Genomic DNA, 20,898 nt, shown 5'->3' with positions numbered 1-20,898 from the left:
GGTGTATTGATGTGGTGTCACTTGTACTTCCTCACAGGTAGGCGCCTCTGCCAAGGAGCAGATCTGGCTGACCGCCGTCAGTGCCGTGAGGCGTGTGGATGGTCGGAGGCGGAGCCTGTCCCAGGTGAGGAAACGCTGGCAGGATATCCGGTGCTGGACGCGGAGGATTGCACGGCTCCTGCTGGGGGACTCACCTGAGAGCCACAAGAACCGCGGCCGCCGCCGTCTGACCCACCTCCACAGGCGTGTGCTGCCGGTGGTCTTTCCAGACCTGGAGAGGCGCTTACAGGCGATGCAGCAGGCGGAAGGGGGTAGGTACATGTGCGTTTGTTGTGTGTCACCGGCATTTGTAAGGGCACAGTGGCATTAATTCACTGGCAGGGTTTAAAGGTGCTGTGCCCATCCAGTTTGCCCAAGTGTGGCGCTGCGCCCCTGCCACCCTTCCCCTCCTTGCAATGTGTTCCCTGGTCTGTGTGTAGTCACTCCTTCACAAGGTAATGTAGGCTGGCGCTTTGTCCACGAGAACAATGACTGTAGCATCATGGGTGGTAGTGGTGGGTAACAGGTTGTGGGACCTTGCCTGTGAACTGTCAAGTTCACTGCATGTGGGTTCCATGTCAGTTGGCACTGATGCTGGCTCCAGACATGGGAGTTGGTCTCTCATGTGTCATGCCTTACAGCGCGCATGTCCTATGTAGTGGCCTGTGACATGATGTGCATGAGTGTGCGCTACGCATAGTGCAGGGATGGTGACGTGTGTAGCAGTCATTCCCATTCAGCCATTCAGTAGCATGTAGTTGCGTGCCCAATACTGTCCCCTGGGGCACCTTATCCTCAGTGTTGTTTGTGTCATCATCAACGTGGACACTCTCACTGTCTACAGCGTAGGTTGTGCTCTGTGCCATTGTCCCCTGTCACCATGTATATAGACGTGCTATTATGTACAGGTGTCCACTGTGCAGCCTGACCTGATTGTCCCTCTTCATACTCACAGTTGCCAGTGCCTGTGTGTCTTGTTATACTCATCTGAGGATGGGCACTGGTACCTCATTATTTGTACAGGCGCACCTTTGCTAATTTGCGTCCAATCTTGCCTTTTGCCTGCCACTGTGTTTATCACCCAGACTATGAGATGTTGGTGCCACCTGTGTCTCAGCAATTAGCATCGTGTGGGGGTTACTTGGGGCGGGCAATGCCTATGTGTCAAATCCTGATTCCTAATTGCTGGGTCTGGACAGTGTGTGATGTTACTGGACACACACGCAAGGTGCAGTGACCGAGTTATGTTGGGCATGTTAGCAGCATTACCTATGCAGCATGTGTCTCAAGTTCATGGATATTGTCCCTGGTCATAGGTATTTTCACAAACGCTGTGTGGTGCAGAGGCAGTGCAGGATTGTCCCCAGGGCCTGGGTGCTATGTCAGACTCCGTTTCCTGTCATCAGCTATTGTCTCATGCTCTCCATGGTATTTCAGTGGCATGGTGGCTCAAACAAGTGTGTATCATGCCCTACATCGGTACCTTGTTTTGCAGATGTTAGGGATCTGCCTCTTCAGGCTATGCAATGTTGACTATGTAGATTGGACTCATGTGACAGATGTGTACAGGTGTCTGATTAATTTCTGTCTCTCCACCCTGCCCACAGCATCGTCGGGGGACACAGAGGGAGACATGGACACGGACCAGGCGGAGGGACCGAGCACCAGTGGCAGCCGTGACATCGGGGCTGGCACATCGAGTGGGACAGAGGCGGAGGATAGTGTGGCCGAGGACCTGTCGACTGGCACATCAGACTACGAAGCTGACAGGTCCGAGGAGGATGTCTCAGGGTTGGCGGAGGCTGCACCAGCAGCTGACAGTGGAACAACACCTGCCACCGCCCCCTCAGTTCCCACCAACCGCCTCCCACTTGCTCGTGTCCCTTCCCAGCGTGCCCGGTCACCGCATGTCTCCTTCCTGCCAGGCACCGCACCCCCTGCCCCTGTCTCCACTGCTGCCGCCAATGCTGAGTCTATGGACATCCAGCGGCAAATGCAGGTTGGTCAGGCTGCGATCCTGAATGTCCTCCATTCCCACGGGAAAACCCTCAGCAACATCGAGGCATTCTTGGAGGGCATTCATTCTTTGCAGGCTGACCAACGCAACTTGCTGAGGTCCCTAGACTCCACACTGACTGCAGCAGTGGGTCTCCTGCAGCGCGACCTCCCCCCACCTACCCCTGCCCCATCCACACTTCCCACTTCCATGCCTGTCCCACGTACACCCAGACGTCGGCATGCACCCACCACAACAGACACAGGCACCACACCAGCAGGGAAGGTCCACCGCACTCCTCCTGACACGCACACACAGGGTGAGATAGGCACACCCACTGGGTCGGGGGGCAAACGTGTGACATGCAGCCAGAGTGGGAGTCCGCATTCCACACAATCCACTCCCTCCAAATCCCCTCCCCTCAGCTCTCCTGGCCACATCTCCCCCAAGGACTCCTTCATGGCCGCTCTGTCCCTGAGCCCCACAGTTACGCCACCACGCAAGCGGTCAAGGAAGTCCTCGGTCAGGGTGGTTGAGTCTCCCCCCCTGTCTCCACCCTCCCCCGGTGGCGCTGCAACCCATCCCTCTGAACCCCCCCCCTCCTTGGGGCCTGAGGTCACTTCCGGTGCAGGGGACTCCCTGGAGGACCTTGCTAAGGTGTGTAGTGCCATCCTGGCCTCCGCCTTTGGCCATGACACACCCCCTGTGGTTGAGTCCTCCATCCCTGCACCCACAACGCCGCCCCTTTGCCCTGATGTCCCTGCGGTGCCTGTTGCTTCCCCCCCCCCTGATGCCCTCACCAGTATGGAAGACGATGGCATTTGACTGTGCAGGCAAGGTAGGGGACACACATCCCACTGTGTCCCCCATGCAGCTGGGAATAATTGACTGCCCTATGGCCTTTGTTGACTTTGAACTGCCGTTGATCCACGGACATTGTGCTCATGCTGATTAAAGCTTTATTTTTTTTTTCATTATCACACTCCTGCTATGGTGGTATTGGTGTTGGTGGGGCTGCTACATTGTTTTGGGTGGTGTTTAAGGCTTTGGGTGTGTGGGATTTGTAGTAGTGTTCTGCTCTTTGGGGCCACCCTAGGATCTGTGTGCCATCACAAGGTGTTGGCTAACTTCCTTAGGTCATGTCAGCAGTTACTGCATGGTTCAATTGTCCCAGGGTGTATTCCTTCCTCTGTGTACCCAGTTTCTTCCCTGCAGGGTGTTCCCAATGTTTAGCGCAGAGCTGTGTCTACATGAGCTGTGTGTGTGACGGAGCCCTTCTACTTTGGCCATGCATGCATGGCCATGTCTCCACCTGCAACAATCGTGGCATCCTTGGTGATCACTGTACTTGTGTGTGGAGTCAGTTGACATGAGTTCATGGGGACATGTTCCCTTGTAGGCAGTATGGATGTGGGTAATTGTGGCATCACACACATGTGTTACACCCCTCCTGGGTGTGGACACTGCTGGGAGGACTCTGCACACACCCCTCCTGTGTCTGGCCACTGCTGGGAGGACTCTGCACACACCCCTCCTGTCTCAGGGCACTGCTGGGAGGACTCTGCACACACCCCTCCTGTCTCAGGGCACTGCTGGGAGGACTCTGCACACACCCCTCCTGTCTCAGGGCACTGCTGGGAGGACTCTGCACCCACCCCTCCTGTCTCAGGGCACTGCTGGGAGTGTTAGGCACACACCCCTCCTGTCTCAGGGCACTGCTGGGAGTGTTAGGCACCCACCCCTCCTGTGTCAGGGCACTGCTGGGAGGACTCTGCACCCACCCCTCCTGTCTCTGGGCACTGCTGGGAGGACTCACCACCCACCCCTCCTGTCTCAGGGCACTGCTGGGAGGTCTCTGCACCCACCCCTCCTGTGTCAGGGCACTGCTGGGAGGACTCAGCACCCACCCCTCCTGTGTCAGGGCACTGCTGGGAGGACTCAGCACCCACCCCTCCTGTCTCAGGGCACTGCTGGGAGGACTCCACACCCACCCCTCCTGTCTCAGGGCACTGCTGGGAGGACTCTGCACACACCCCTCCTGTCTCAGGGCACTGCTGGGAGGACTCTGCACACACCCCTCCTGTCTCTGGGCACTGCTGGGAGTGATGGGCACCCACCCCTCCTGTCTCTGGGCACTGCTGGGAGTGATGGGCACCCACCCCTCCTGTCTCAGGGCACTGCTGGGTGGAGTCTGCACACACACCTCCGATTTCTGGATATGTGCGCTTGGCACATACACGGTGGGGTTACGCACACTGCATTAGAGGTGAGGGTACGAGTCTACTGACACTGGTGTGGTGGGGGTACGCTCCGTACGTCCGCGGGTGGGGGTACGGGTCGTACTTACACTGTTGGGCTGGGGGTACGCTCCGTGCGTCCGCGGGTGGGGGTACGGGTCGTACTTACACTGTTGGGCTGGGGGTACGCTCCGTGCGTCCGCGGGTGGGGGTACGGGTCGTACTTACACTGTTGGGCTGGGGGTACGCTCCGTGCGTCCGCGGGTGGGGGTACGGGTCGTACTTACACTGTTGGGCTGGGGGTACGCTCCGTACGTCCGCGGGTGGGGGTACGGGTCGTACTTACACTGTTGGGCTGGGGGTACGCTCCGTGCGTCCGCGGGTGGGGGTACGGGTCGTACTTACACTGTTGGGCTGGGGGTACGCTCCGTGCGTCCGCGGGTGGGGGTACGGGTCGTACTTACACTGTTGGGCTGGGGGTACGCTCCGTGCGTCCGCGGGTGGGGGTACGGGTCGTACTTACACTGTTGGGCTGGGGGTACGCTCCGTGCGTCCGCGGGTGGGGGTACGGGTCGTACTTACACTGTTGGGCTGGGGGTACGCTCCGTACGTCCGCGGGTGGGGGTACGGGTCGTACTTACACTGTTGGGCTGGGGGTACGCTCCGTGCGTCTGCGGGTGGGGGTACGGGTCGTACTTACACTGTTGGGCTGGGGGTACGCTCCGTGCGTCCGCGGGTGGGGGTACGGGTCGTACTTACACTGTTGGGCTGGGGGTACGCTCCGTGCGTCCGCGGGTGGGGGTACGGGTCGTACTTACACTGTTGGGCTGGGGGTACGCTCCGTACGTCCGCGGGTGGGGGTACGGGTCGTACTTACACTGTTGGGCTGGGGGTACGCTCCGTACGTCCGCGGGTGGGGGTACGGGTCGTACTTACACTGTTGGGCTGGGGGTACGCTCCGTACGTCCGCGGGTGGGGGTACGGGTCGTACTTACACTGTTGGGCTGGGGGTACGCTCCGTGCGTCCGCGGGTGGGGGTACGGGTCGTACTTACACTGTTGGGCTGGGGGTACGCTCCGTGCGTCCGCGGGTGGGGGTACGGGTCGTACTTACACTGTTGGGCTGGGGGTACGCTCCGTGCGTCCGCGGGTGGGGGTACGGGTCGTACTTACACTGTTGGGCTGGGGGTACGCTCCGTACGTCCGCGGGTGGGGGTACGGGTCGTACTTACACTGTTGGGCTGGGGGTACGCTCCGTGCGTCCGCGGGTGGGGGTACGGGTCGTACTTACACTGTTGGGCTGGGGGTACGCTCCGTACGTCCGCGGGTGGGGGTACGGGTCGTACTTACACTGTTGGGCTGGGGGTACGCTCCGTGCGTCCGCGGGTGGGGGTACGGGTCGTACTTACACTGTTGGGCTGGGGGTACGCTCCGTACGTCCGCGGGTGGGGGTACGGGTCGTACTTGCACTGTTGGGCTGGGGGGTACGCTCCTTGCATACGGGGTGGGGGTAGGGTCCGTACATATCCGTCCCCATGCTATGTGATGTTTGTGCGGCCCGTACCCAGGCCTTTGCCACGTGGGTGCGATCCGTCCCGCCATTGTTGGGGTGACGTGTGTGGGCGTGGTCCGACTCGTACCCACGCTCTTCAGGCGTGGGTACGGGACGTACCTGTCTGGTTGTGTTGCCGGTTCGCGTGGTGACGGACTTCCGTTGTGGCGGTCGCTGGCTTATCAGGACACGCCCCCACCCCCTCGTGGTGACCAGGGCATGGGAGTCAGGTATGTCCAGGCCATGTGTAGTGTGTCACTCATGTGGTTGTTTTGTGGCCTGCCCTGGTCGTGCCACCCCCACCCCACCCCACTTTCCCCCCTCCCTTAGTTATTCTGACCTTCTGCGGCGTCTGCGTCGTAACCTGTAGAGGAGGTGTACTGCTATGAGGGCAGGGATGACTCGTAGGTTCGGGTCCATGTCTGTCCGTCGCGTACTGGTACTCCTTGCTCGCGTCGTCCTGTCGCGTACGGGTCCTCCTTGATCGCGTCGTCCTGTCGCGTACGGGTCCTCCTTGGTGGCGTCGTCCTGTGTGTCCGTCACGTACTGGTCCTCCTTGTTCGCGTCGCCGTCTGTCCGTCGCGTACTGGTGGTCCTTGTTCGCGTCGTCCTGATTTCCCGGCAGTTTTTGGCTGCCGCAAAATATTCACCGTGCGGGGTGACGTCGGTGCGAATCGTGATTCCTGGGTCGTGAATGGCTGGCTGCGTGCGTCCCGACGTCAGGTCGGCGCTTTCCCGGATCGCATTGGTAGGTGTTTTTTGTTCGGTCGGTCTTTTTTACGATTCGTACGGTAATGGTGTACCCGTGCGAATCGTAATTCCATGTTTGTATATTTTGACGACCGGGTACGCGTCGGACGGAGAATATGCTCCGTCCGACGGTTCGTACCCGGTTTTTGCCGGATCGTGATCGGCACCCTAGGTGCCGATCACGATCCGGCAAAAAATTCCCCCGTGCGACTCGTATCGGGTCTTTTTACCGTACGAATCGTACAAATGCCGTACGAACTGGCAATCACGATTCGCATGGTAAAAAGTCCATACGACCCGCACCGGGAATCATTCCCCACACGTCCTCGGGTCGGAAAACGTGTCCGACACGTCCTCGGACGATTTACCTTACAAACGTAAAAATCCAAGTCCGACCGAGGAATCACGATCCATCCCGTGCGTCCGAGCCTACAACCGTATGGAAAAAACACTGTCCGCACCGAACACCAATAGCAACCATGGAGACATGTGCCCGCATACGCGCCCAACACTCCCCCCAGCCCCCGTACGTCCGACACGTACCCCCCGTATATGTATACCCCCACCCGTCTATGTACACCCCAGTACGTTCCAGTCGTACCCCCACCCCAGTACGTGTCGTACCACCGTCAATGTAAACCCCCCCACCCCTGTACGTGTCGTACCACCGTCTATGTACACCCCAGTACGTTCCAGTTGCACCCCCACCCCAGTACGTGTCGTACCCCCCGTGTACCTACACCCCAGTACGTTCGAGCCACACCCCCACCCCAGTACGTGTCACAGCCCCGTCTACCTACACCCCAGTACGTTCCAGTCGTACCCCCACCCCAGTACGTGTCGTACCACCGTCAATGTACACCCCCCCACCCCTGTACGTGTCGTACCACCGTCAATGTACACCCCCCCACCCCTGTACGTGTCGTACCACCGTCTATGTACACCCCCCCACCCCTGTACGTGTCGTACCACCGTCAATGTACACCCCCCCACCCCTGTACGTGTCGTACCACCGTCCATGTACACCCCAGTACGTTCCAGTCGTACCCCCACCCCAGTACGTGTCGTACCACCGTCAATGTACACCCCCCCACCCCAGTACGTGTCGTACCACCGTCAATGTACACCCCCCCACCCCTGTACGTGTCGTACCACCGTCAATGTACACCCCCCCACCCCTGTACGTGTCGTACCACCGTCAATGTAAACCCCCCCACCCCTGTACGTGTCGTACCACCGTCAATGTACACCCCCCCACCCCTGTACGTGTCGTACCACCGTCCATGTACACCCCAGTACGTTCCAGTCGTACCCCCACCCCAGTACGTGTCGTACCACCGTCAATGTACACCCCCCCACCCCAGTACGTGTCGTACCACCGTCAATGTACACCCCCCCACCCCTGTACGTGTCGTACCACCGTCAATGTACACCCCCCCACCCCTGTACGTGTCGTACCACCGTCAATGTAAACCCCCCCACCCCTGTACGTGTCGTACCACCGTCAATGTACACCCCCCCACCCCTGTACGTGTCGTACCACCGTCCATGTACACCCCAGTACGTTCCAGTCGTACCCCCACCCCAGTACGTGTCGTACCACCGTCAATGTACACCCCCCCACCCCTGTACGTGTCGTACCACCGTCCATGTACACCCCAGTACGTTCCAGTCCTACCCCCACCCCAGTACGTGTCGTACCACCGTCAATGTACACCCCCCCACCCCTGTACGTGTCGTACCACCGTCCATGTACACCCCCCCACCCCTGTACGTGTCGTACCACCGTCAATTTACACCCCCCCACCCCTGTACGTGTCGTACCACCGTCCATGTACACCCCAGTACGTTCCAGTCGTACCCCCACCCCAGTACGTGTCGTACCACCGTCAATGTACACCCCCCCACCCCTGTACGTGTCGTACCACCGTCCATGTACACCCCAGTACGTTCCAGTCGTACCCCCACCCCAGTACGTGTCGTACCACCGTCAATGTACACCCCCCCACCCCTGTACGTGTCGTACCACCGTCCATGTACACCCCAGTACGTTCCAGTCGTACCCCCACCCCAGTACGTGTCGTACCACCGTCAATGTACACCCCCCCACCCCTGTACGTGTCGTACCACCGTCAATGTACACCCCCCCACCCCTGTACGTGTCGTACCACCGTCAATGTACACCCCCCCACCCCTGTACGTGTCGTACCACCGTCCATGTACACCCCAGTACGTTCCAGTCGTACCCCCACCCCAGTACGTGTCGTACCACCGTCAATGTACACCCCCCCACCCCTGTACGTGTCGTACCACCGTCCATGTACACCCCAGTACGTTCCAGTCGTACCCCCACCCCAGTACGTGTCGTACCACCGTCAATGTACACCCCCCCACCCCTGTACGTGTCGTACCACCGTCCATGTACACCCCAGTACGTTCCAGTCGTACCCCCACCCCAGTACGTGTCGTACCACCGTCAATGTACACCCCCCCACCCCTGTACGTGTCGTACCACCGTCCATGTACACCCCAGTACGTTCCAGTCGTACCCCCACCCCAGTACGTTCCTGGCGCACCCCCAACACAACCTCCTAAGTACGGAGCGCACCCCATGCCCCAACATCACAACCGCATGTACGAGTCGTGCAAAGCCACACACAAGGACCAAATCGTACAACCAAATGGCCCATGTACACACCGTACACACGCTCAAAACGCACGTACACAACAAGGACAAAACAAAAAAACTCAACAATACACCATTCGAAAGGCACACAGCCACTAAACATGGCCAACAACCACTAAAATAACACAATCACTGACCTGCAACTGTCAAAAACAAACAGAGGCCCAATACACCACCACTCCTTATAACACACCCACCCAAAATTCAAACACTGCCACACCCACCCATGGACCAATAAAAAGGGCCCACACACACAAACCATGAGCCTTTGCAACAGACCCACTGCTGCCAGACACCACAGAACCAGACTACAAGCGACACCACATCTTACACTTGCACACCTTCACACGACCACCCTCACAAACACCCTCTCATCACATTCACACACACACACAACCATCCACACCCCCCCCCAACATCCACACACCCCCACACCCACACCATCCCCACCCACACCCCTCACCATGCCCACTACCAAGAATCCAAAGTTCAGTCACCGAGAGTTGGAGGTCCTTGTTGATCAAATCCTCAGAGTCGAGCCACAGATCTTTGGAACATTGGTCAGAAGCACCAGCCAGGCAGCCAAAACAGCCATGTGGCAGACCATCGTCGATGCTGTGAATGCTGTTGCGGACACCAGGAGGACCAAGCAGGATTGCCAGAAAAGGTGGTACGATCTGCGGAGGAGGGTCAGAGCCAAGAGACAGGAGGAACACGACCAGGCCAACGCCACCGGAGGAGGGCCCTCCCGCAGACCCGTACAGTACCATCCCTGGGAGGAGAGGGTGATGGCCATACTGCCGGTGGAGGCAGTTGAAGGAGTAGAAGGACTCCGAGACCCGGGTGAGTACACAAACAACGCACCTCACATGGGGGGAACTGCAACCACAAACAAAATTACTAACAGGCACGCAACCACCACAAGCCATCGCATTACTCAACCACACTCCATGAGCAGGCACATGCCACTGCTGCCACCATGCCCCATGCACCCAGCTGGACAATGTCAAGTCACAGGCCACAGAAGACAACAACACATGACACGGTAACCCGGATGGCGGGAGTGTGGGCACCAAGAATCACATAGTGCGACTCCAAAGCAGACAACAATGCCCTCTGCCCATATGGCCTAGGTCACAGCCAGACAAACACTGTGTCCCAACACAGGAATGACTTGCCAGCAAATGGCGGATGCCTTGCATCAACACATGGGGGTGAAGGCACTGTTTTGCACATGCCAGCAGCTAATGAACAGCCAACAGTGTGAAAGAGTGGCAGCACACACCACCACAGCAGCAGCGCACAGACACACAGCAGACAAAATGGGTGCCTGGAGATCAGAAACAAACTCACATCAACAGGCCAAGGGCCACTCAAAGATCTGCTAACAGTGTGTGCCCAGGAAGCTGGGCCAAGGTGACAGAGGGTGACACACGGAGGGAGGGAGAGGGGGACACAGAGGGAGGGAGAGGGGGACTGAGAGGGAGGGAGACACAGGAAGATGGACAGAGGGAGGAGGCTGACACACAGAGGGAGGGAGAGGGGGACAGAGAGGGAGGGAGAGGGGGACAGAGAGGGAGGGAGAGGGGGACAGAGAGGGAGGGAGACACAGGAAGATGGACAGAGGGAGGAGGCTGACACACAGAGGGAGGGAGAGGGGGACACAGAGGGAGGGAGACACAGGAAGATGGACAGAGGGAGGAGGCTGACACACAGAGGGAGGGAGAGGGGGACACAGAGGGAGGGAGAGGGGGACACAGAGGGAGGGAGAGGGGGACACAGAGGGAGGGAGAGGGGGACACAGAGGGAGGGAGAGGGGGACAGAGAGGGAGGGAGACACAGGAAGATGGACAGAGGGAGGAGGCTGACACACAGAGGGAGGGAGAGGGGGACACAGAGGGAGGGAGAGGGGGACACAGAGGGAGGGAGAGGGGGACAGAGAGGGAGGGAGAGGGGGACAGAGAAGGAGGGAGACACAGGGAGAGCAAATCAGTCCTTTGGTGTGTGGGAATGTCTGCTCGTCAGCAGGTGGACTGCGTGCATGTAGACAAGGGTGCCCAGTGCCAGAACCCCCCCTCTTCATCATGGCAAAACGCAGGGCCATGTTACAACCTGTACACGAGCACAAGGACAGCCACCTGCATCATATGAGTGTGTGGATCCACTCCATGTGCACATGTACAGTGCTACAAGGAAGGCGCAAGTGCATGGCTCGCCACACATGCACACTCCACTGCTGACTGCAGTCACACTTGACGCAGCAAGTAAGACTGTGCCACACATAGTTAAAGGGGCCAAATTGGTGCCCAAGGGACACACACATGCACAAGTGCACTGTGAGTGGAATGCAAGACAGATCCTAATTCCAAGAGGAAATGTGCCAACTTTGTAACGGATGCAACATGGATGTTGCATGGATCAAAAGTAACATTGTCTCTCTCACACACAGGTCAACGTCGTGCTGCACCCCCCAACACTGGGGGGGAACACTCACAGGACCCGGATCTGCAGGAGACCGATCCCACCGGCAGCGACCACTCTCACCACTCTGCGGACGACCCCGACCGACCTGGCCCCTCTGGTGTCCAACCACCTGCAGCACCTGCGTCAGGTACAACCGTGCCAACCACCACCCCCACTCCTGCCACATCCCAGGAGACACCCAGGATCCCTGCCCCAACACCACAATGCAGCCAGGCTCGCCAGGAGGGACACGGTGTCCCGGGCACCCAGGAGGAGGCAGGCGACAACGCCAATGCCACCCCTCAGGGGTCCCGGAGACCCCATGTGCCCACAAGTGCAGGCCAGACGCAAGTGGGCAGGGGTGGTGGGAGTGGAGAGCGGCGGAGGCGCGAGCCTGACCAGTTGGCTGGGGATCCGGTATTTTCCCATGTCCGTAACATCCTGGACTCATACCGGCAGGACACCACGGGCATGGCCCAGGTTGTGTCCGTCCTCGAGGGGATCAAGGTCCAGCAGGCCCAGCAACATGCGGAGCTAATAGCCTGTCTACAGCTACACCAACGGAGGATGGAGGACAGACAGGCTGAGCAAGTGACGGCGTCCCAGGGGATTCACGCTGAACTCCGTCGGATGGCCGACACCATGGCCGACCCTCCCTGTGCCAGAAGGCGGAGAACATCACCACCCACAGGGAGGGATCATGAGGAGGAGGAGGAAACATCCGACGGAGCATCCCAGACGTCGTCACGGCCTGCTGCTGAGGTTCCCCGCAGGAAGCCGGGTCGTCCACGGAAAGGACCGTGAGGGTGGCTGCTACATCACCATCTCCCAGGACACCTGGCCTGGCACCTGGCCCACTGGAGCAACAGCATCACAGCATCAAGAGACATTCTCTGCCACATGGCCCTGCTGGTCACTGGCTGACCAATGTTGACAAAGACTGTGGCATGGACTCTGAGGATTTCCAATGGCAAGGACACCAACTCCCCTACTGAACTTTGGATTCCCTAATCCCGGAAAGGCCCTCACTTGGCCCCCCCCCCCCAATAATAAATCACACTATTAAGAGTAGATGCCTGCTGGTAGCATTATTACCTAACATGTGTCTTGTACAGTCTAAACATGCCTGAGTCATCTGTTCACTTCAACCATCCACACCCTGGGGCCTGAGTCTGGCACAGGACACATGGGTCACAGTTTTCTAGGCAAGACAGACATGGAGCACCATACACACCCGTGATGGTCAGAACCAGCTGAGGGGGTGGCCGAACAACCGTGCTGACAGACACATTGAGTACAGCAACAGTCATGCGCAGAGGTCAGGGATCCTGGCCCGTGTCCTGGGGGGCACCCAGGTACGTGTAGACAGGTGGCAGAACCATGTCCTGCAAGCTTCAGTCCGGTGGATGCAGAGAATGGGGTCATGGATAACGTTGGATGCATGGGGATGGCACATGTCACAATACCCACACAGTCATGGACATCATGCCCATTACACAGTCTCAGCACACACACACAGCTTGCATCTTGCCACTCGACACATTGACACATAGCCACAATCAGGGAATACCATGCCAGACATGCAGGATGCACCGTGCCAACACACCAGCATTGACTGAGAAGAGGCACCTTGGAGGCATAGGGACACCTTTAATAGTCATGTGTTTGGGATTGCAGAGGCAACTTGAAGTACACATGAACACATCATGTGGAGTACCATGTGGCTCCAACACTGGCACCCCCCTTCTGCAGCACAAATGCGTGATAGCCATGGAACTGGCACACAAGTGTCGGATAATAGCTAAATACCCACAGCTGCTCACGGAGAGCCTGCCATACACCATACATCCGCTGATGTGGAAGTCCCACGCCATGTCAAGACAATGTTAACCGGATGTGTCCGAGGGCAGTGTCACACACATTGATGCCTTCATCACAATCCACCATCCCATCACTGATGACTGACAACCAGGCAGCCCATCTATTCAGGTGTACCCAGCTGCATGTCGTGTCCCATGGGGATGCCACATGTCTGCAGAGGACCCAAACCCCGACCGGGGCAGTGTGCACACATCGTGAACAACTGCCACACCCAATACACCCCAGATGCATCCCTTACCCCATGGAGACTTCCAAACGTGTCCGTGCCTGTAACGCTGAGTCAGCCCACGATGCCATGTCCATGAGGAATAGCAGTGCCACAACAATGCAACCAGCAAACGGCATGCGCAGGTACCTGGGGAAGAGAGACACACAAGAACTCAGCCACAAGAAGCACAGCCACTTGCATGTGCATGTACTCGACACATGTATGTATGACAACATGCTATGTCACAATTATGTCTGGGGAAATACTACCATCACTGCCACCATCACTCCAGTGACACACCCACACACACCTCTGACCCACGTGCCATACATGCAGGTGGAGACACACATCACAACGCATGCCACACGGGGACCAATGCGTGCACACTCAGACCCTGGTACTCACCACTAAGCAAAGAAGTCGCGTATGAGCCGAGTCCGGATGTCCTCTTGCGGCTCCACATCCTCCACATCACTAGCCCCATTGCCAAGCCCTTCGTCCTCCACGGGTGGATGGTCCTCGTCATCTTGATCCAGGATGAGGGGCACAGCTCTTTCAACTGCCATGTTGTGCAGCATGCAGCAGACCATGAAGATCTTGCAGACCTTCGCCGGGGCATATGGGAGTGCGCCGCCGGTCTTGTGGAGGCACCGGAATCGGCTCTTCAGCATGCCAAACGTCCTCTCTATCACTCGCCTTGTCCGGCCATGGGCGGTGTTGTAGCGGAGCTGGGCCGGCGTGATGGGGTTGCGGAGAGGTGTCAGCAGCCAAGGCATGTTGGGATAGCCAGCGTCCCCTAAATGGAAAGCACATGGATATCGTTAGAACAGGCGAAGCGGTAGTGCTGCTCGGCCAAACAGAATACAGGACAGACAGACTGTACCCACCAACAACACATGCACGTTCGTTGCGCAGCTGCATCATCATATCAGGCATCCCGCTACGCCTCATGATGTAGGCATCGTGTGCTGATCCTGGAAAACGAGCACAGACATGTGAAATCACCATGTTGGACAGACACACCACAAGGGCATTGATGGAGTGGTAGTGCTTCCGATTGCGGTACGCCACCTCCCGTGCGTGTGGTGGTACCAAACCTACATGTGTCCCATCTATGGACCCAATGACATGGGGCATCCCTCCCAGGGCATAGAATCCACGCTTGACCTCAGTCATCTGTTCAGGGGTTGGGAACTTGATGAAGTCATCCAGGTGAATCAACATGGCCTCCAAGAAATCATGCAGCACACCGCTGAACATGCTCTGGGACATGCCACCAACATGAGCTATGGTATATTGGAAGGTACCCGTGGCAAGGAAATGTAGGGCAGCCATTACCTTCAGCTGGGGTGTCAGTGCCGTAGGATACCTGTGCTGCGGTTGCAGGTGTGGTGCCAGTCTCGCCGTCAGCTCCAGAATCAACGGTTGGGTGAAGCGGTAGAGCCGGATGCTGTCATTCTCCTGCATGGTGGCCAAGTCTGGAATTCTTCGGGCAACAGGAGGCGCTCTGCAGTAATTTGGAAGTGACAAGGAAGAGTGAGTGCACTACGAGAACAACTCATGTCTACTGAGCACATGTAAATCTGCCAATACACACATGCCACATAGGGAGTCAGGCATGTGCTACATGCCCAGGACACGTATGGATGCAAGGTGACACTCCTTCCAAGACCCAGCCACACACGGTGATTGAGAACCTCCCCATGCCACGCCATGGGAATAGCTGTGTCCCAGTGCAAGTGAACAGCCCGACGCAAGACAGAAGTGACATACACCCACACATCAGCAGAAGTAGGATGCCGATTGCAGAGACTGGTAGCGGAACACTGGAGCCACAGGTCACATGACATTACACTAGTCCAGCCCACACACCTTGCCATGAAGGTGCACATGTCATGACTCACCACACATTCCTTGTGAGTTTGCTGACATGGCCTTGTCACGCTACTCCGTGTCCCATGCATACATGTGCACCTCACATCAGATACCACATGTGGCATGGTGTGCGGAACAGTGTGCAATGATAATCTACACACAGACACATGTTGGTTGCTGCAACGGCTGCAGCTTTTGAGGGTGCTACAACATCAACCTGATGTAAATCCCGGACACATAAATGACATAGTCACATTGTGCACTGTGGGTAGTGACAAGTCAGGTTTCATGACCCCTGTACCGGCCATCATGGGACACTTCCGTGTGTTGGTGTCCGTGCCATGCCAGTGACGCTCACCCCAAGTGCGCAGTACGACATGCACACATGTCAAAGGAGTCAAGGGCATGCCTGGCACACATTGCACCCTCACACAGTACACCTGTACACATCTCATCATACATCTGGTGCCTTCTCCACTCAGGAGGCATGTTCCACATCACAGCCTGTCACACCTGTGCCCCACACATGTAGTAATGCACAGACGATGCCTAGATGTCCATTCCTGGACAAGTATGTCCATCCATGGACAAGTATGTCCGCCCTATTCCTACCTGTGTGTCGACTATCACCACAGTGATGTGTACAAACCGGCGTACTGCTGCTAAGAGGGCCTGTGTATGTTCCCCAATCACTGTGGGAGTGCTGCCGTATGTGTACCCATCGTGATGGCGAGTGTACAGGCATTTGTACGGTCCGTACCACAACGAGTACGCATACGCGTGCAGACCCATAGTGATAGTGAGCGTACATGCGAGTGTACGGCCCTCTCACTATGGGTCTGCACGCGTATGCGTACTCGTTGTGGTACGGACCGTACAAATGCCTGTACGCTCACTATCACTATGGTTCTGCACGCGTATGCGTACTCGTTGTGGTACGGACCGTACAAATGCCTGTACGCTCACTATCACTATGGTTCTGCACGCGTATGCGTACTCGTTGTGGTACGGACCGTACAAATGCCTGTACGCTCACTATCACTATGGTTCTGCACGCGTATGCGTACACGTAGTGGTACGGACCGTACACTCGCATGTACGCTCACTATCACTACGGGTACACAGACCCATAGTGATAGTGAGCGTACAGGCATTTGTACGGTCCGTACCACTACGTGTACGCATACGCGTGCAGACCCATAGTGATAGTGAGCGTACATGCGTGTGTACGGTCCGTACCACTACGTGTACGCATACGCGTGCAGACCCATAGTGATAGTGAGCGTACATGCGTGTGTACGGTCCGTACCACTACGTGTACGCATACGCGTGCAGACCCATAGTGATAGTGAGCGTACATGCGTGTGTACGGTCCGTACCACTACGTGTACGCATACGCGTGCAGACCCATAGTGATTTTGAACGTAGGCATGCATGTACGGGCCGTTGCCATGCTTTTGGGGTGCCCTAGGGCCCGGAAACGCACCGTACCTGTGTGTGATTCTCCTAATTACATAGGGGACAAGTATTAAGGCCTACATGCATGCTGGTTGTCATGGCGACCAGGTTCAAATTTCGATTTTGTTCTGGAAGGTGCACAGCAGAAGTCAGTTGGAATTCTTCTACTTTGTTGCAATGTGTTTGTGGGGCTGACATCATGCAGGAGAATGAAACCGATAGAGAACCCACAGACTGCTAGGTTTGAAGGGATTGGTGGAAACATAGGATGCAAATGTGAGTGACCAATCACTCTGTACTCCTGTGCATGAGACTGGGCAGAAGGCCACATATAAGGCAGCCAGGTCCCATGAGGGATTACTTGCCTGCACATCTTTGCATTTGTCGACCAAGCTGCTGCTACTGATTCCCTGGAAACATGTCAAGGGCTGTGGAGAGGACACAGCCATTCACCCTGGAGGAGAACATGGCTCTGCTGGATGTGATCCTCCCACAGTACCCCATGCTGTATGGGCGACCAGGGTATCAGGTGAGTGCATAGGCCACTGCCACAGACTGTCCCTATGTTGTGACTGTGTCTTCAGGCATTGTGACCCGGTGTGACACACATGCCATGTACTGTCGGGGGGGTACCAGGGGGGGGTGCCTGATGTCTCCCAGCAGTGCCCTGAGACAGGAGGGGTGGGGACCTATCACTAACAGCAGTGCCCTGAGACAGGAGGGGTGGGTGTGGAGTCCACCCAGCAGTGCCCTGAGACAGGAGGGGTGGGGACCTATCACTAACAGCAGTGCCCTGAGACAGGAGGGGTGGCTGTGGAGTCCTCCCAGCAGTGCCCTGAGACAGGAGGGGTGGGGACCTATCACTAACAGCAGTGCCCTGAGACAGGAGGGGTGGGTGTGGAGTCCTCCCAGCAGTGCCCTGAGACAGGAGGGGTGGGTGTGATGCACAGTGTGAGCCTTGATCATTGATTGTGACATTGCCATCATTCCACCTGAGTACCCACTATGGCACGTACTGCCTTTTCCCTCACCAGAGGATGATGTCCCTATGACAGAGGTGCAATGCGTTGGCTGCATTACATGCCATGTAGTAACCAGCTATTATGTTCACATATGTCTCTCTGTGACATGTGGCTGGTGTATTGATGTGGTGTCACTTGTACTTCCTCACAGGTAGGCGCCTCTGCCAAGGAGCAGATCTGGCTGACCGCCGTCAGTGCCGTGAGGCGTGTGGATGGTCGGAGGCGGAGCCTGTCCCAGGTGAGGAAACGCTGGCAGGATATCCGGTGCTGGACGCGGAGGATTGCACGGCTCCTGCTGGGGGACTCACCTGAGAGCCACAAGAACCGCGGCCGCCGCCGTCTGACCCACCTCCACAGGCGTGTGCTGCCGGTGGTCTTTCCAGACCTGGAGAGGCGCTTACAGGCGATGCAGCAGGCGGAAGGGGGTAGGTACATGTGCGTTTGTTGTGTGTCACCGGCATTTGTAAGGGCACAGTGGCATTAATTCACTGGCAGGGTTTAAAGGTGCTGTGCCCATCCAGTTTGCCCAAGTGTGGCGCTGCGCCCCTGCCACCCTTCCCCTCCTTGCAATGTGTTCCCTGGTCTGTGTGTAGTCACTCCTTCACAAGGTAATGTAGGCTGGCGCTTTGTCCACGAGAACAATGACTGTAGCATCATGGGTGGTAGTGGTGGGTAACAGGTTGTGGGACCTTGCCTGTGAACTGTCAAGTTCACTGCATGTGGGTTCCATGTCAGTTGGCACTGATGCTGGCTCCAGACATGGGAGTTGGTCTCTCATGTGTCATGCCTTACAGCGCGCATGTCCTATGTAGTGGCCTGTGACATGATGTGCATGAGTGTGCGCTACGCATAGTGCAGGGATGGTGACGTGTGTAGCAGTCATTCCCATTCAGCCATTCAGTAGCATGTAGTTGCGTGCCCAATACTGTCCCCTGGGGCACCTTATCCTCAGTGTTGTTTGTGTCATCATCAACGTGGACACTCTCACTGTCTACAGCGTAGGTTGTGCTCTGTGCCATTGTCCCCTGTCACCATGTATATAGACGTGCTATTATGTACAGGTGTCCACTGTGCAGCCTGACCTGATTGTCCCTCTTCATACTCACAGTTGCCAGTGCCTGTGTGTCTTGTTATACTCATCTGAGGATGGGCACTGGTACCTCATTATTTGTACAGGCGCACCTTTGCTAATTTGCGTCCAATCTTGCCTTTTGCCTGCCACTGTGTTTATCACCCAGACTATGAGATGTTGGTGCCACCTGTGTCTCAGCAATTAGCATCGTGTGGGGGTTACTTGGGGCGGGCAATGCCTATGTGTCAAATCCTGATTCCTAATTGCTGGGTCTGGACAGTGTGTGATGTTACTGGACACACACGCAAGGTGCAGTGACCGAGTTATGTTGGGCATGTTAGCAGCATTACCTATGCAGCATGTGTCTCAAGTTCATGGATATTGTCCCTGGTCATAGGTATTTTCACAAACGCTGTGTGGTGCAGAGGCAGTGCAGGATTGTCCCCAGGGCCTGGGTGCTATGTCAGACTCCGTTTCCTGTCATCAGCTATTGTCTCATGCTCTCCATGGTATTTCAGTGGCATGGTGGCTCAAACAAGTGTGTATCATGCCTTACATCGGTACCTTGTTTTGCAGATGTTAGGGATCTGCCTCTTCAGGCTATGCAATGTTGACTATGTAGATTGGACTCATGTGACAGATGTGTACAGGTGTCTGATTAATTTCTGTCTCTCCACCCTGCCCACAGCATCGTCGGGGGACACAGAGGGAGACATGGACACGGACCAGGCGGAGGGACCGAGCACCAGTGGCAGCCGTGACATCGGGGCTGGCACATCGAGTGGGACAGAGGCGGAGGATAGTGTGGCCGAGGACCTGTCGACTGGCACATCAGACTACGAAGCTGACAGGTCCGAGGAGGATGTCTCAGGGTTGGCGGAGGCTGCACCAGCAGCTGACAGTGGAACAACACCTGCCACCGCCCCCTCAGTTCCCACCAACCGCCTCCCACTTGCTCGTGTCCCTTCCCAGCGTGCCCGGTCACCGCATGTCTCCTTCCTGCCAGGCACCGCACCCCCTGCCCCTGTCTCCACTGCTGCCGCCAATGCTGAGTCTATGGACATCCAGCGGCAAATGCAGGTTGGTCAGGCTGCGATCCTGAATGTCCTCCATTCCCACGGGAAAACCCTCAGCAACATCGAGGCATTCTTGGAGGGCATTCATTCTTTGCAGGCTGACCAACGCAACTTGCTGAGGTCCCTAGACTCCACACTGACTGCAGCAGTGGGTCTCCTGCAGCGCGACCTCCCCCCACCTACCCCTGCCCCATCCACACTTCCCACTTCCATGCCTGTCCCACGTACACCCAGACGTCGGCATGCACCCACCACAACAGACACAGGCACCACACCAGCAGGGAAGGTCCACCGCACTCCTCCTGACACGCACACACAGGGTGAGATAGGCACACCCACTGGGTCGGGGGGCAAACGTGTGACACGCAGCCAGAGTGGGAGTCCGCATTCCACACAATCCACTCCCTCCAAATCCCCTCCCCTCAGCTCTCCTGGCCACATCTCCCCCAAGGACTCCTTCATGGCCGCTCTGTCCCTGAGCCCCACAGTTACGCCACCACGCAAGCGGTCAAGGAAGTCCTCGGTCAGGGTGGTTGAGTCTCCCCCCCTGTCTCCACCCTCCCCCGGTGGCGCTGCAACCCATC

Source organism: Triturus cristatus, chromosome 6 (assembly GCF_964204655.1).
Source record: "Triturus cristatus chromosome 6, aTriCri1.1, whole genome shotgun sequence".
In the NCBI taxonomy this organism is placed as follows: Eukaryota; Metazoa; Chordata; class Amphibia; order Caudata; family Salamandridae; genus Triturus; species Triturus cristatus.
The sequence above is the reverse complement of the archived record's forward strand: the minus strand, read 5'-3'. Positions refer to the sequence as shown.